Source organism: Octopus sinensis, linkage group LG1, assembly GCF_006345805.1.
Source record: "Octopus sinensis linkage group LG1, ASM634580v1, whole genome shotgun sequence".
NCBI classification, from domain to species: Eukaryota; Metazoa; Mollusca; class Cephalopoda; order Octopoda; family Octopodidae; genus Octopus; species Octopus sinensis.
Window position 1 is genome coordinate 61480364 of NC_042997.1, and position 18669 is coordinate 61499032.

The 18669-nt window shown below is 36.8% G+C and overlaps 2 protein-coding genes across 8 annotated transcripts in view; one reads left to right on the top strand and one right to left on the bottom strand.

Moving 5' to 3' along the window:
- LOC115211016 (potassium channel subfamily T member 2-like) overlaps positions 1 to 14001 on the bottom strand; it is a 752122-nt gene extending 738121 nt beyond the window's left edge. Inside the window, exon 1 of the mRNA XM_036501480.1 lies at positions 13350 to 14001. The gene's annotated coding sequence lies outside the window, so the exon portion shown is untranslated. The remainder of the gene's footprint in view (positions 1 to 13349) is intronic.
- Positions 1 to 18669, top strand: part of LOC115211004 (glycosaminoglycan xylosylkinase-like) — a 411994-nt gene that overhangs the window by 311112 nt on the left and 82213 nt on the right. The gene's annotated exons all lie outside the window — the stretch shown is intronic.

Here is an 18669-nt window from a genome sequence, read left to right on the forward strand (position 1 = left end):
ATATATATATAGTTGTAGGTAGGTAGGCAGGCAGGTGTGTGTGTGTCCCCACCATTACTACTTGACATTTGGTGTCCATTTGTTTACATCCCTGTAATTTAGTGGGTTGCCAAAAGAGACCAATAGAGAATAAGTACTTAGCTTTAAAATAAGTATGAGGATTGATTTGTTGCACTAAACCCTTCAAGACAGTGTCCCAGTTTGGCTGCAATCCAATGACTGAAACAAGTAACAGATAAACAGTGTATATATATATATATATATAATTCGCTCATTTGTTTTATGCCTGTTTTTACATGTTAGTATGACTTAGATAAATTACATAAATATCATTGAGCCTTTCATGTTCCTAACCCTCACCTGTTTTACAGCCAAAGGATTCTTTTCATTCTACACATTTTTAAAAGTGCAGAGCTAGTGGCTGATTTGTTGACAGGGTTCTACAACTAACTTTACTATTTCTAACTCACTGTTTTCTCATGCAAATTCTAATATTCACTCAGATACATGTGTGCACTCCCTTCTTCTCTACACACACACGCACACATGATGAACTTTGTACAGTTTCCATTTACAAGATGCATCTCCTAGGCATTGATTGGCCCAGGGCTACAGTAGAAGATACTTGCCCAAGATACTGCACAGGGATACTTTGTCTGAAACCACCTGGTTGAGAAGTAATATTCTTCATCACGCAGCCACTTCTCTCTCTCTCTTCTCTCTCTCTCTCTCTATATATATATATATATATATACGGTTCTGAGTTCAGTCCCACTGCATAGTGCTTTGGGCAAGTGTTTTCTGCTGTAGCCTCATACCAGCCAAAGCCTTGTGAGTGGATTTGCTAGACAGAAACTAAAACAAGCCCATTGTGTGAGTATCATCATCATCATCATCGTTTAACGTCCGCTTTCCATGCTAGCATGGGTTGGACGGTTCAACTGGGGTCTGGCAAGCCCGAAGGCTGCACCAGGCCAGTCAGATCTGGCAGTGTTTCTACAGCTGGATGCCCTTCCTAACGCCAACCACTCCGAGAGTGTAGTGGGTGATTTTATGTGCCACCGACACAGGTGCCAGACGAGGCTGGCAGACGGCCACGCTCGGATGGTGTTTTTTTTGTGCCACCGACACAGGTGCCAGATGAGGCTGGCAGACGGCCACGCTCGGATGGTGTTTTTTATGTGCCACCGACACAGGTGCCAGACGAGGCTGGCAGACGGCCACGCTCGGATGGTGTTTTCTTATGTGTCACCGGCACAGGTGCCAGACGAGGCTGGCGAACGGCCACGCTTGGATGGTGTTTGTTACGTGCCCTCAGCACGGAGGCCAGTCGATGCGGTACTGGCTACGGTCACGTTCAGATGGTTTTCTTATGTGCCACCGGCACTGGTACCATAAAGGATACAAATAGGATACAAATTCCATTGATGTACATCTATTTTGATTTGGTTTTGATTTTGATTTTCACTTGCCTCAACAGGTCTTCTCAAGTGTCACAATAAGGAAGGTATGCACAGGTGGACTGACTACGTCCCAGGTAGGGGCCACGGGATATGGCTTCACTAGTCTTGCCGGGTCTTCTCACGCACAGCATACTTCCATAGGTCTCGGTCTCTAGTCATTTCCATGGTGAGACCTAACGTCCGAAGGTTGTGCTTTACCACCTCGTCCCAGGTTTTCCTGGGTCTACCTCTTCCACAGGTTCCCTCAACTGCTAGGGATTGGCACTTTCTCACACACCTATCTTCATCCATTCTCGCCACATGACCATACCAGCGCAATCGTCTCTCTTGCACACCACAACTGATGCTTCTTAGGTACAGCATTTCTCTCAAGGTACTAACGCTCTGTCGAGTAAGTACACTGACATTACACATCCATTGGAGCATACTGGCTTCATTCCTCACGAGCTTACGCATGTCCTCAGCAGTCACGGCCCATGTTTCACTGCCATGTACCATAGCTGTTCGTACACATGCATCGTACAGTCTGCCTTTTACTCTGAGCGAGAGGCCTTTAGTCACCAGCAGAGGTAAGAGCTCCCTAAACTTTGCCCAGGCTATTCTTATTCTAGCAGTTACACTTTCAGCGCACCCACCCCCACTACTGACTTGGTCACCTAGATAGCGGAAGCTATCAACTACTTCTAGTTTTTCCCCCCGGAAAGTGACGGAAGTTGTTTTCTGCAGATTTTCGGAGGTCAATGCTCCCGAGCATCTGCCACATACAAAAACTATCTTCCCAGTTAGCCTACCTTTGACATTGCTGCACCTCTTATGTGTCCATAGCTTACACTGGGTACATCTTATAGAGTTTCTACCTACACCTTTTCTACAGATCGAGCAGGGCCATCTTCCTGAGGATATTTGTGGATTGTCTACCTTTCTACTTATTGGTACTTTGGTTTTAGCTAGGTTGACTCTAAGGCCCCTCGATTCTAAACCCTCCTTCCACACCTGGAACTTCTGCTCCAGTTCTGATAGTGACTCAGCAATTAGAGCGAGGTCGTCAGCATAGAGGAGCTCCCAGGGGCAGCCTGTCTTGAATTCCTCCACAATTGCCTGGAGGACTATGATAAATAGGAGGGGGCTGAGTACTGAACCCTGGTGGACCCCAACCTCTACTTTGAATTCTTCTGTGTACATGTTGCCAACCCTAACCTTACTTACGGCATCTCTGTACATGGCTTGCACAGCCCTCACCAGCCATTCATCTATCCCTAGTTTCCTCATTGACCACCAGTGTGAACATGCCATCTTTAAGATAGCATGTTTTACACTGGTTTGATGTCATTGTATCACTAATCCCTATAGTGTAAGTATACTTGCATACCAGCCTCCCTTCTCCATGCACTGATGTTATCCAGTGATGTCACAACTCATTTCTACAGCTGAGTAAACTGGAGCATTGTGAAATAAAGTGTCTTACTCAAAAACACAACACACAGCCCAGTCCTGGAATTGAACTCACTACCTCATGATTATGAGCCCAGTGTTCTAACCACTGAGCCATGCACTTTCACATTATACAAGGATACACACATGCACACATTGTAATTCTGTTTCTCTGTTCTACTTGTAAATGCATCATCTTCACTACATATACATGTATGCACTTGTATCCCATACATAAACCACATGCATTTTGCACTGATAACTAAAATATTCAATGATCACTTTGAAATTAAATCTACTTTTCACATCTGTCCTGGGTATATTATCAGCTTTGTATATTGACTTGTTCATAGATATCACATGTCCAGACTAGCGCTCCCGTATCTCTGGTGCCCAACATCTGTTTCCTGTAAAAAGTATCAGATGTCCAGCTACTTTTTTTTAGTTCTCTTGTGATTTACTAATGCCAAACTGATTTATGAAAATTACAATTCACTAATAAAAAAAATGTACTTTGTGCTATGATTAGTTTAATATTAATATCAACTGTAAATCAATACAAATTCAACAACCAAATTTGGTAAACTCATAGATGTAAGATTAATAAAAGCAACAGTGTAAACAAACTAGGCAAATTGTAATGTAAGTTGAAATTTAGCCAAAAGATCTTGAATCACTTAAATATCCAAAGACTGGGTGAAAATCAATTTTCTTTTAATGTCTAAGGTTAGAGGAGGAAGAGCAACATCCATGATTCTTTCCAAAACCACTGAGCTCAGTAGGAAAAAGAGAGAAACAAGGCTGGGTGGTGATATAAAACCATTGACTGTGTGGTAAGAAGCTTGCTTCCCAACCACGTGATTCCAGGTTCAGTGTCTTGGGCAAGCGTCTTGGGCAAGCCTTGTGAGTGGATTTGGTAGACAGAAACTGAAAGAAGCTTGTCGTATGTGTGTGTGTGCGTGCCTGTGTTTGTCCCCCACCATCAATTGACAACCAATGTTGGTGTGTTTATGTCCCCATAACTTAGCTTAGTTCAGCAAAAGAGATTGATAGAATAAGTACTAGGCTTACAAAGAATAAGTCCTGGGGTCGATTTGTTCAACTGAAGGCAGTGCTCCAGCATGGCCACAGTCAAATGGCTGAAACAGGTAAAAGAATAAAAGAAAGAATGGTTTAAGTCTATTACCCAAGAACAGCTACAGTTCCTTTGTCTGGAACTTAAGAAGACACTTGCCCAGATGTTAAGCAGAGGGAAACAAACTCTAAATCATGTAGAGATGCAAAGCAAACTTCATAGCCACACCACCATGCCTGAATCCATCTGTGAAATCTATCAATGAAATGAGCTTATGTTAGGAGGTTAGATTCATCATTCATTCATCATCAGTTTCTGTCACTTTGTCCATATTGGTATGGGTTGGGTGGTTTGACAGGATCTGATGAGTTAGATTGCTGCACCAACCTTCAATGTCTGCTTTGGCATGTTTTTTTTATTGCTGGATTGCCCTCCTAATGTCAACCACTTTACACAGTGTGCTGGGTGCTTTTTTGTGGCAACAGTACTAGTGAAATAACCAGGTGATTTGCAAGGCAAGATCCCTCAAATGGGTAGGGTATATTGTTGAAGGATGTGAAAGTATGACAGGACAGAAACAGGTGTCTTGCTGAACAAGTGAATACATGTCAATATATCCTGTGCCGGTGGCATGGAAAAAGCACCATCTGAATGTAGCTGATGCCAGTGCTGCCTGACTGGCGTCCATGTCGGTGACAAGTAAAAAGCACCAATCAATCGTGGCTGTTTGCCAGCCTCCTCTGGCTCCTGTGCCGGTGGCACGTAAAAAGCACCCACTACACTCACGGTATCAGGAAGGGCATCCAGCTGTAGAGACTAGAACCTGGCGCAGCCTCCTGGCTTCCCAGACCATGGTTGAACTGTCCAAACCATGCTAGCATGGAAAATGGACATTAAACGATGATGATGATATTCTTTTGTTTATACACACACAGTGGGCTTCCCTAATTCCCTCACAAGGCATTGGTCAGTCTGAGCCTATAGTAGAAGACACTTGACCATGGAACCAGACAGTTAGATTGAACCCAGATCATGTGGCTTTGAAGTGACCCTCTTAACCACACAATTGTACTTGCACTGTATGTGTATGTGTGTGTGTGTGTGGTGTGTGTGTGTGTGTGTGTGTGCGTGTGTGCGTGCGTGCGTCTGTGCGTGCACATGTGTGAAGGTACATGACTTAATGGTTGGAGTATTTGATTCTTGATCATAAGGTCATGAGCTCAATACCTGGTAGCACATTGTATCCTTGAGCAAGATGCTTTATTTCACATTGCTCCTGTTCATTCAGCTGGTAAAAATGAGTAGTGTCTGTAATTCACAGGGCCAGCCTTGTCACATTTTGTGTCATGCTGAATCTCCCTGAGAATTACATTAAGGGTACACATGTCTGTGGAGTGCTTAGCCACTTGCACATTAATTTCAACAGCAGGCCATTCCATTGATTGGATCAACTGGAGCCGTCATTGCTGTCATCAACAAACTGCCGATTATATATATATATATATATATATAATCGTTGTCAGCATATCACAGGTCTGAGAAAGAAGCACACTCTAAAGTAATGTATTTATAAGTAGTTGAGTATATATCCAGTCATAGAGTGATCAATGGTTTCACAGCCATAAGGCACTGAGCCCTATGGACAAGCAGTAAAACCTTAATGGCAAAGGGCATATACTTCTTCAAACTGGAGGTAGAAATCTGTTTTACACGTGCACACACACACAGAGGATTTTGTTAAAGACATAAACTATACTCTGATTTGAGATGTGTTTGTGAGAGTTCCTAATGTTGTTATTGCTTTAGATGTAGTTCATCATTGATCTAAGAAATTTGTGACCAACGCATGCCAACCATGATCATCTTATTTTTGTTATTTTGTTCCTGATACAATGTATCTAAGACTATATCTAGTAAGGATTTTTTTTTTTTTTTAAGATTGAATGGTGTAGTAGAGAAAGGTTTGGTTGCTATATCTAATAGGTCAAAGAGGCTTCATTATAAGATTATATGAAATAGCTTGCTATGTGAGTTTTTATATCTCTATGTGTACAAGACTTTTTCCACCTCTGTGTAATAGTAATATACTTGAGGATTATGAGACTGCTCTAGATGTGTATTGATCTTTTTGATCTAAACTTTGTGGGATCATATATTGATAGTAATAATGTTTATGTTTTAAATTGATTTCTTACAGTTTATATGTTTTGCTTTAATACATAAAAATTCACACACAGTTTTGTAACAATTCTTTGATAGTATTTTTTTTACATGACAAACAAGAACTATACAGAATTCAGGTATATACCAATTTATATTAGGGTAAAATGGTAAATACGAGTGCTGTTTTATCTTACTATCTGCCTATTAATGGAATATGTACAGCTACACACACAACAACAACAACACACATTCTTGCACCAATGAACTCCACTCCTACATACACACATATACATATTGGTTTGTTGGCAGTCAGTTGATGCATGTCAGATATAATAAGACTCATGGATAGACTGGCAGGGAATCAACTATTTAAGCATAATTGTATGACTATCAGTAAACAGGTGAGGACTCTGAGCTATAAAAATTGATGTATGTACACAACATCTAACTTTTTGTGTGTAATATTTGCTATAAGTGTTTGCAAGGCTGGCCCATATATAAAGGAAGACATGTAGGCATAAAAAATCACAGCAAGGGTAGTTAAATATACAGGGGAAATGAAAATGAATCCATACTGATCTATTAAACATCCATATGTAAGAGAATAAAATAGAAGTTATAAATTGATGTAAACTGAAAGAGAAAGACAGGAAAATTATTTTTTGATTTTATATAAGTTATGATAATGAAAGAAAATCTCCATTTTACAAAGAGATTGACATTTTGGGCAAATAACTCAATAATTGACCTTTAATTTTTGTTTCACTGAAATGTTTGCAAGTTTAAGTTTTCTCTTTTAGATGCAACATTGGCCTCAGTTTCAGAAGTCATTAGAAAGTATGCAGTAATTCTTATGTGTAAATCGAAAAGCAAACGTTATCACTAGAAGGTAGTTCTGCTTTTTAATGATACATGGAAGAGACAGTATCTGTATGTTCACTGAAAATTTAATTTATAGTTATGAAAATTTCTAGCTTTGTGTAATTCATTTAATTAAATTCTAAAATATCAAATATTTGCCTATGTGTTTATCAAAATTTAGGAACTTCTGCTGAAAAGTTATGGGTCCATATATCATCACTGGTATTGCTGATACACAATTTAATTCTTAATCAAGAATTAAGTGGTGCATTAGATGGTTCAAGTCTTATTAATTATTAATAAATACCACTTATAAATATCATTTACTGTTTCTTCGTATGAGCTCACTAAGTTCAATGGCAGACACTCCAACGGACAAACATTGACTAAACCTCTCAGCCATATGCATCAATTTGACCATTGGATATGAGCCCTGTTTCAGATTACTCACAAACATCCATTCTCAGATGAATATTTCACTTTATCATATGGAATTCTTCAATAATTTTCTTTGGAAGCATTGACATAATTTGTGAATCCATAAATATTACTTTGTTACAGAAAATAGTCTAAAAAAAATGTATATCACTGAAACCTATGAAGTGCATTGATATCTCATTAGATGTAGTTGGAACTTATTTATGTCACTCCATCTTATTTAGGTCACTCAAATAGTGATGGTAATGATTGAAGAAAGTTGTAGCTAGAGTAAAAAATAAGTATAAGATGTTATTTATCTTTAAATCAGTCCTGATCAAGGATAAACATGTATGGTTTGCTGGTAGTTATTGGAATGAACAGGTGCAATTCATAGACCCATTGTCCCAAATATGAAGTGGTTTATTGTATGGTGAAGTGTGGCAACACTAGCTTATTTTCCTTTCTACATTCAAGTTTTTTTTTTATTATTTTGTATGGTCTATGTTCTGTTGGTAGCCTCAGTAGAGACATAACTTATTTATAGTGTGTCAATTGCTGTTGCTCTGCACTTACCTTTCATAATGTGCATCACAACAGTGTTTAGGTTATGCTCCTTGCATGTCCAGTTAGTCTATTATTATAAGTATTTTGTTGTTTAGCTGATCCATGAGCATCCTATAATGATATGAAGTATGCTTTTTTGGGCAATTTTTTTAGTTTGTTATGGTTTGATTTGAAGAAACAAGGCCCCTAGGTTAGACTGGTCATTATACATGATGGATCTAAAGCATTGTTTTTGTTTGTACTCTAGTGTTAATTCTTTCTTTGTTGACATAGAGCAAAGAGTAAATGTAGGGGTTTTTTTAACAGGAATGCTGTTAACAGAGCCCAGTTAACTGTCACATGTGAACATGGTGGGGACCTGAGAATCCACATATCAGGGAAGAAAGTCTTGATAATGTACCAGGAGTTTCAGTATGGAACAGCTTATCATCAAAAAAATTAATTGGACCCTTCTTTTTGATGGTACTGTGACTGGTCCCATTTACTTGAAACTTGCAGCAACAATCTGTCCTGCCAAGCATTCAAGAGGACTTTGAAGATGTGGAGTTTATTTCCAGCAAGATGGGGTACACTCATGTGACAATGGTAATCCTTGATGGGATTTTGTCAAATTGGTGGCTTGGACAAATAGATTCTGTAGAATGCCTTGCATATTCACTGGATATTGCACCCTTAGTCTTTTTTGTGATGATACTTAAAAGATGAAGTTTACTGTATAAAGCCTTTACCAGTCAATGAATTTGGGGCAGTCATTGAATGAAAATACACATCAATACTAAATTAAATGTTTTTTGATGTTTGTGATTCTATTGCTTTGTGGTATCAGCAGTACCTGGACTGAAACACTCATCAGTTTGAAAACAGGTGTTCACAGAAAAAAATTTTTTTAAATTTAACTGTCTGTAGATTCTGTTAAATTTAAAAAAAAAACACATTTTAACAAACTCTAACTTTATAATCATTCAGTGTGTGTATACATCCTTTTGGGAATACCCTGTGCATGTGTGTGTGTATGTAATATATATATATAAATGTATGTATATTGGAAAAAAAGTAATATGACTAAAATTTCTTTCACTAGTAAAGTAGCTTTATAGTTATTCTTTTGATTGTTTACAGAATTCAAAACTGATCATTATTCAAATATGAAAGGAGATTTTCCCATTATGTTTATTTTTTACTTTGATCATTTGGCTTGAAATCAATTGGTTTGCAACATTGATTTTCACTTTCCCAGTAAAACAGGAAAATAAAGTCAAACACTGAAATAAACTGCACAGGTATTATATTCAGTACTGTTATGGGTATATAACAATTGAATAATTAGATTAAGCAACATTGGTAGAGTGATAGAAGTATTCCTTAAAGCTGTATGCAGTAATTAGGCCATGTTATGTTCTGAGTCTAAATTTCATTAAAATTAACTAAGATGGTGGTTCTCAACCTTTTTTTGGGTATGAACTCCTTTGATTTCTATTCTACTCTTCTGGACCCTAATAAGCATTCAATGTTTAAAAAAGTCCCATTATATTTTTATAGTTAAATATTATTTGGAATTCTATTAAAAATTTTTTTTAAATATTTTGTGTATTGTAGAAATATAACCATTTTATTGCTGCATAAATTTTAGCAGCAAAATCTTATGTGAAACCCCAAGGGCCATATGGACCCTGGTTGAGAACTTCTGCCCTAAGGTGTAATAAAACCAGTACCAGTAATTCATTGAGATTGATTCAGATGACTGTGTCCTCTTCTCTACAATTGTTTGGCCTAGTACTGAACATTGAAATCAATATTTAGCTCATATAATCACAGTGATATATCCTCTGCTGGCTTTAGGTGACAAATAGGATAGAGGAGAGATGTTGAATTACTGTACAAATTTGTTTTTATTTTGGTTTAGCACATTAGATAGTCTGTCATTTAGGCTGCATTACAGTAAACTTATTGTCTGTGAGAGGGAAAATTGATCTCATCGGAGAATCCTCACAGTTTACTGTCTGACTATTATTGTAATTATACAAATCCAAGATTTATTGTGTAATTTTCTTCTGCTATTATCGTGACTTCCACCACTGCTGTTGTTGTTATTGTCATCATCATCATCATCATCACCATTGTTGTGGCCACCACCACTACCACCACCACTTCCATTACTGTTGTAATCATTATTGTTGTTGTCACCACCATTACTACCATTGTCATTGTCATCACTTTCTCTCTGTCATAGTCATCGTGAACAGTAAATACAGAAAACAACAACTGTTGTGCTTTGATCTAGTCCACCCTTTTCTATGCTAGGCACAAGGCCCGAAATTTTGGGGGAGTGGACCAGTCGATTAGATTGACACCAGTACACAACTGGTACTTAATTTATTGACCCCGAAAGGATGAAAGGCAAAGTCGACCTCGGCGGAATTTGAACTCAGAATGTAAAGACGAAATACCGCTAAGCATTTTGCCCAGCATGCCAACGTTTCTGCCAGCTCACTGCCTTTGATCTAGTCTACCCTGCTACTTGGTTAACCTCCTATTGTGGAAGCCACTAAAATAGACCAATTTATCACACTGTTCCTATTGCTTGTACTTAGCAACAGGTGTCACATCAATCAGAAGTTTATTATTTTTTTAAATGGGTGGGGAGGCGTAGGCCCATGTTATGGATTGAAAATTGATATAGTTTTGCCTATCAAGAAATAATGAATTTGAGGAAGTGTTCATCAATAAAAATGTTATCTGTACCTTCCTCAAAATTATATGAAGAGCCCAAAACTTTCATTGTTCTATTTATTTTTTTTTTTTTCGTTTGTTTCTTGTTTTTTTCACTCCTTAGTGTATCTCTTATAGGAACTGTCCCATATCAGGAGATTACAGTATTTGCACTAGTTCATCAGCATCTACATCATCATCATTACAGTACTAATTATATTTGTTTCAAATTTTGGCACAGTGCCACCAATTTTAGGGAAAATTATATTGACTGCAGTGCTCCACTAGTACTTATCAATTGCAAAAGCACGAAAAGCCTACTTCAACTTGGCAGAATATATATATTGTCTATGTTTTGTTGACAACAGTACAGCTAAGGAACTGATTAACTTACACAACGTGTGTTTTATACATTCATAAATATGAAGAACTAAAAATGATTGACTGTTGGAATATAAACAAACACACACACACACACACACACGTTTATATGTATAAATATATTAGTATATTAAATATATATATATATATATATATATATATATATACATATATTTCCAATAGTTCTCTTTCTCTCTTTCTATGCACACACACACACACATGTTGTATACTACTGTTACAAAAAAGTAATAGCTGTTGGATTATACCTTGAAATGCAAGCATGAAGAATAGACTCTTTGTAAACCTTAAAATATTCATAAGTAGTGAGTGAACTCGAAGAAAAGTTTAATTTCTAAATGTGTTGCCTCTGTTTTAATTTAGTCAATGTCTTTTTTCTTCTTTTTTTTTTCTTGTAAAATAGGTACTAGTAAAATATTGGTTTCAAATTTTGGCACATGGTACATGGAAGTGTTGCTAAGCATTTTGCCCGGTGTGCTACCAATACTGCCAGATCACCATCTTAGGTGCTTGTAAAATATTGGTTTAAAATTTTGACTCAAAGCCAGCAATTTCAGGGGTGGGCTAAGCCAGTTAGATTGACCCCTGTGTCTAACTGGTTCTTATTTTATCAACCTCAAAAGGATGAAAGACAAAGTCGACCCCGGTGGCATTTAAACTCAGACCATAAAGATGAACAAAATACTGCTAAGCATTTTTCCCTGTGTGCTAACAATTCTACCAACTCTCTGCCCTTCAGGTGCTCATGAAATATTGAGATTAGAAATCAAAAGTTCTAATTCATACATATTTAAAGTGAAACACTGCCCCAAGATATTCATAACATTAAACAATATTGCCAATTTATCAATAAAACTAAATTTTTTATAATTTTCTTCATTTTCCAATTTATATTGAAATCCCATTTTGTATAAGAATTATGAATGAAGAGCTAGTGTGTGTCTGTATATATGTGTGTGTGAATATCAATGTATCACCCAGTATTAGATGTTGTTATACACTGATAATCACAGTATGTTGTCACTTTTGAATGATACCATCCTCACTGGCTAGGTCGGCAGACCAATATCCTCCCTGAATGGGCCCCAGTCCGTCACAGGGTTACCCATTGACATCTGAGAATTAAAACCCTGATATCTTATGATTTTTAGTGCAACACCTTAACCACTAAGCTATATGCCTTCACACATATGTATGTATGTATGTATGTATGTATGTATGTATGTATGTATGTATGTATGTATGTAGTATGTATGTATGTACATATGTGTGTATATATATATATATATGATTTTGGAGATGCATTATTTTAGGAGTACCATAATTTGGCAACAACAAAAACTAATAGCAAATCTAAATAATCTACATTACTTATGAAGGAAAATTAGTTTTTGAAAACTGATTATTTGATACTTTTGCATAAAAATGTTTCAATTGTAAACATTCATTTATAAATCCTAATAGCCACATATATTTTTGTCAAGATGAGTGAATAAGCCAACTTTTGATTCCTAGTTTAGAAGCGGATTCAAGTGGTTCACTCACTAACACATTGCAACCTCTGGCTCAAAGATCTCTTGCTCCCTCACCCTGCCTGTTTATCACTTTTACAAGATTCTTTATTTCACTGAACTACAATGCCTACCCATTATCACCTAACACATTTGTTGTATATTCTTCTCTTGTCACCTATATTCTGGTCCCCTTTTTTTACACATACTAACATTAAGTACTGGTCAGTCTTCCTCTTTAGAACTTATTTATCTAGAATTCTTTTCCTTGCTGATCAATTTCAGCACATTTCCCTTGCCATCCTCCAAGGCAATGCCTTTTCCATTTCATCTGTGGGACCATGAGGTGGTCTAAAACTAACTATCAAGTGGTAAGAAATCATAGTGGCTTTGAAAGCATTTTACACCTCTGCTTGACTTTTCAGAAATGTAGTGGACCATGGGTTTCAGAGACAAAGAACAGATGCTTAGACTATTATAAATTTCAGAGGACCCATGGAGGTCCAATGTATTTTGTCATCCTCCTGGTTAAAATATTTTAAAAAATACACAAAATAGGTGTCATCAGCTCACAATCTCATTCCCATTTCTTCATATATATGTTGGGCAATATGTATGTGTGTGTGTGTGTATGAATAACTTTTGTGTCTTAGTAACAAATCAATATCACAAAATGATTATGCATTTTTTTTTTACTCCTTGAAATCTCAAAAGATAAAAATGAAAAAGTGAATAGTTAAGTAGAAAACTTACCAAATTTCCAAGAATTACCAACAATATATAAATCCAAATGTTATAGAGTAAAAGAAAATTTCACGCTTTAGAACTTCTGTAAATGCTGTTTAATTCTTTATATCATAAGCAGTAGTATGTAACAATATTCTAGTAAGTTAGTGATACATATTTCCATCCCTATAATTATATATTACATAAATATATTATGTATATGTATAAATATCATGAATATAAATAATTGTATATATATATATTGATAGATAAATAGACAGATATATATATGAATAAAAGTTAAACACGTGTGCACAATGATAGCGTGAGATATATATTGACTGATTCTACTTGTTTCTGTTTTGGAATAGTGGGTTTACTACTCCAAATAACAAATCAATGTCAGACTGTAAGTAGTTAGGATGTATTTTACTTTCTTGTAGCTTTTGTTGTATACAGGTACATGTGTGTGGTGTCATGTATGTACATATATATATATACTCACATATACATATATGCACACACACACACATACACACATGTATTTGTGTAAGGGGAGGGAGAATGATGAATGCAGTGTTCAGTGCTTCATTTTTTTTTTTGTTTTTGTTTGTTTGTTGTGCTATCTCATTTCTGTGTTGACTGGTATAAAGTTACTTGCTGCCTCATAGGTTGATGTAGTTACAATGGCAGCAGCAGTAGTAGTAGTATTTAGTTAGAGCTGGCCAGTTGATAGAGTTGATAGCAGGAGACTTTTTTTATTTCTCCTCTAGTAATGGTGCCATTCAAAGAATCTCTTGGTGGAATTCTTAATATCTTAATTAAACACTATAATATTTATAAGTGCGCATGTGTGTGAACACATTTATACACGTGTGTATAAATTTGTGTGTGTTTGTGTGTTTGTGTGCATATATATCATGTATATTTATTATAAATATATTTATGCATGTATATGTGTGCGTGTGTATATATATATATATATATATGTGTGTGTGGTGTGTGTGTGTGTCTATGTATATATGGGATGCCCACAGTCAAATGACTGAAAAAAGTAAAAGAATGAAAGAATTATACATATATATATACACACACAGGCATATATATGTGTGTGTTTGTATATCCAATACACGCACTGTCACACATACATCATTATTATCATTTTGTGTTTGCTTTCCATATGTTGAACAAGTTATCATGATTTCTGTTAATTATTATTGGGAGTTGGGGGTCATTACACATCTTATTTCTGTTTCATTTGTGACTTGGTTTCTATGGCCAGTTGTCCATCTTATCACCAACCACTTTACAGAGTGTACTGGGGGCATTTCATCAAAGGACAAGAACTAGTGAGTTTGTTATGTTCTCTCAAACTTATGCTTTTGCCACTTATCTGCAAGCCACTTTACGGAGTATACTGGGTGCATTTTATCATGGCACCAGCACAAGCAGGGATTTCTTTGTGCACCTTAAAAGTAAACAGTCCTTACTTCTCAAAGTGGTATAACTGAGAAGGTGGATAGAAAACAGTAGTGAGTGAAGAATCAGGTTGAGTAAATGAAGGATGCAAAACTATGATGCTAAAAACAAAGTGATTTAGGTAAGAAAAAAGGGGTGAGTATTGACAGAGGTGTCCAATAGGAGGAGTGGGTGATTGGTAGCAATAACAATTGGCCAAGAGAGAGTGAGTGATGACTGGCAGTCCAGAAAGTGTTAAGGTAGAATATATTGGGTACAGGTGTGATGCAATTCTTATACAGAAGCCTTTGCTTAAACAAGACATAGAGTGATAATGATAAAAGTAGATGGGGACTGAATACACGTAGGTACTGTCCATCATCATATGGGTAGCATGAATGATAGAGCGATGAATTACAAGAAGATGAGAGGACGATGAATTACAAGAAGATGAGATTAGAGTGAGGTAGTGGCGGTAAGGCATCACTTTAGAGTGGAAAATGTGTCTGGATCAATTCATTAATTCAAATGGAGAGTACTTTGGAGGCAATAAAAGTGTAAACATGTAAAACCAAATGCATAATATAATATTGCAAAATGCTAGTTTCTTTTGGGTGCCTTCTCATATATATGTATGTGTGTTTATATATGTATGTATATGTGTCTGTGTGTGTGTATATATATATATATATATATACACATACAAACACAGGGTGCGATGGGTAAATTGTTGCTATTTTATCATTTTAATTTCACGTATGTGCATTGTTTGTTTTTGATTTTGTCAACTACACAGTATAGTAGGGTCAGTTGGGCACCATCTGTGTGGAAAACAGCACCATGACACAATTCACCCTGCCAGAAATTTGAAAATGACATGCTATACTTCTTGGCATTCATGCTGGAAGCACATTTCAGGTGTTTGGGTGTCAATCTGAGTATCTGCCGTATCCCCAAAACGTACCAAGAGTGATAAAAATCAAGCATCCAGTCAATATCATGGTGTTTGGAGTGATCACTAGTGATGGCAGCATTATACCTCCATTCATCTAAATACACAGCCTCAGACTCAATACGGAGGCCTACATCAAGTGCCTGGAGGAAGTAGTGCTGCCCTGGGTGAAGAAGGTGACTGTTGGAAGCCCCTATGTCTGGCAACAGGACTCTGCACCACACAAGCAGGAGAACCCACTCATGGCTGTCAGACAATTTCTGTGACCACATCATCCCTAACATCTGGCCACCTAACTCCCCAGACTGCGGCCCCCTTGATTATCATGTGTGGGGCGCAGTTGAGCAAGAGAGATGAACAAAACTCCTTGTAACACTAAAGATGAACTGAAGGCAAGGATTATGGCAGTATTCACCAGCTTAAACATCATGAAGAGTTGCAGGAGATTCCAAAGTTGTCTGGAGGCCATGGTTGAAGCCAATGGTGAATTTATTGAATAAATTTACTCTTTAGTATTTCAAGATATTTTTATGAAATTTTGGTAAGTATATTTGTTAAAACGAGATGTCAGTGTTATTTTCATTTTTGTGTAATTTAGACAATAATTTATTCACCGCACCCTGTATGTGTGTGTGTGTGTGTGTGTGTGTATTTTTGTATATATGTGTGTGTATGTATACACACACAAATGCACATACACTCATACATACAAATGCATATATACCCGGCATTGCTCAGGATTAAAATGGTATAATTTGTATATATATATATTTCAGTTATGTTGAAACAGGTGATACAGGAAAGTGAAGCATTGATAACAAAACATTGAACTAATTTGACATGTCATGTATCTATTTGGTGGAATCCAGGCCCTAACCTGCCATGGAAAATAGGGGTTGGTGGATAAGTGATTTTTGAATGCACTGAAAAGCTGTCAGTGGATATACTCTCCTTTGCAGTGGTCAGCGCTGCATCTAACTTAACCCATTGTATGCTTGACAGTCAAATGAATGTAGGTGTAATTGAAATATTGTACATAAATGGGTACATTCTGCAAATAGGCTACAATGGGAAATGGCAATGGGAAAGTGAGTTGTTGAAATGTTGCAGAAGGGAAAGGTTAGCATTGGATTGCTGGTGTGGCTGTAGAATGAGAAACATAAAGTGAGCCACTCACACACACTCACAGAAACATATGCATTCATATACAAAATGTGACAACACTCACATACATATAGTAAGACAGACATACATAGCTTTTCGCGCCGTTTTTTTTTTTTGGTCGTCAGCTCACTCATACACATTCACTCACAGACACATTCACACTCATACGTAAAATGTGACGTCATCATTATTGTGGTATAAAATGTCCTGTACTATAGTTGACTATAGAAAGATTATCTCTATAAAATGTTATATTATTTTAATTAAAATCCCCCAAAAAATTTTATGTTGACACTTGGGGGCAGTGTAAAAGATAAAGAAGTTCCTGAACAAGCTTATGCATCCTGTTGAGCCAGGGATGATCAGCTTCTTCTTAGATGAAAAGAACTTTTGTCAGGATCAGTTGCATAACACCCAGAACAACATGTGACTTGCCTACAATCCATGTGATCTCCTATATATAATGAAAACCAAATTCCCCCAAACTGTGATAGGTTTTGGGTGTGTCTCCAGTGAGGATAATGTCATGCTGGCCCACATCTTTGAAAAGGGCCTTGGGCCCAATTCAGATAGCTATGTGAAGCCGCTGGAGAGTGTTGCTGCAGGAAGGCCATGTGTGTGGCAGCAGAATTCAGTTCTTTGCCATACTTTTAGAAAGAGACAGAAGTACTTGTCAGAGAATTTCTATACTTCACCAGCCCAAATTTCTGACCTCCTAAATCCTCCCAGTTGTAATTCCATGAATTACTATGCGAGGGACATAGTTGAGGACACCAACTGCTCTGTCTACAATACCAAGGCCAAGCTGGTGGCCCAAATCATTGAAGGTGTTTGGAGATCTTCCCAGTGATGTAATGGGGAGCACATGTGCCAGGTTCCAGAGTTAGTTTTTACTCCAAGTCACGATCTAGTTAATAATTTTTGATTTTTTAAAATACTTTTATCTTAGGATGGGATATTGTGATTTCTTTTCCTTTTATACAAACTGTCAAATTTAACCTGAACACTCTGTATATATGAATGTATATTTTTTTCTCTTTTGTATGAAATTTTCTTTTCTTGTTTTTCATACAGTTCCTTGTAGTTTGTCTGAAATAGTAAAATTTTTGATTTCATCATCAAAAAACATACAAAAGAATTTGATAAAAAATAGAAATGTGTTTTCAGTACATTCTTGAAAGAAACAGCATAAATGTAGATATACTTAATGCATGTGCATGTGCATGCATGCATGCTTACATGAACATATGTATCTTTTGTTGATGTATATCAGCAAAAGATATAAATATAATCAAGAAAACAGGAAAATTGATGCCTTCCAAACAAAAGCTCTTGAGAATTTTGTTTTGTCAGATATGCAGTGAACTAGTTATTGGCCCATTGGGAATCCATAACCCACAAAATTATTGTTTATCAATTGCTATATAAAATAATGAAAACTGGCATACTGCTGCCTGGACAGCCTTGGGAGAACTTAGTAACAATAGATCTTCCACAGTGATCTATACTCTGCATAAACCACTGGCCAGCATTTAGGTACTAAATTTCAAGACTTTTCACTGTGTTTTGATAAAAACAGAGCTTTAAAATAACACCAAACTTGACAACAATTCTTTCTTCAACCACAAAATAGTAGATAGCCTGTTGATCTGGCCTGACTCATTAACCATAGAGGAAGCTCAAAAATGTTCAGAAATATCAAGTTACTAGGTCTAGAGAATAATCCAGCCATTATCTGCAAGAGTTCGTTCTTTCACAAACATCTGTGGGTCA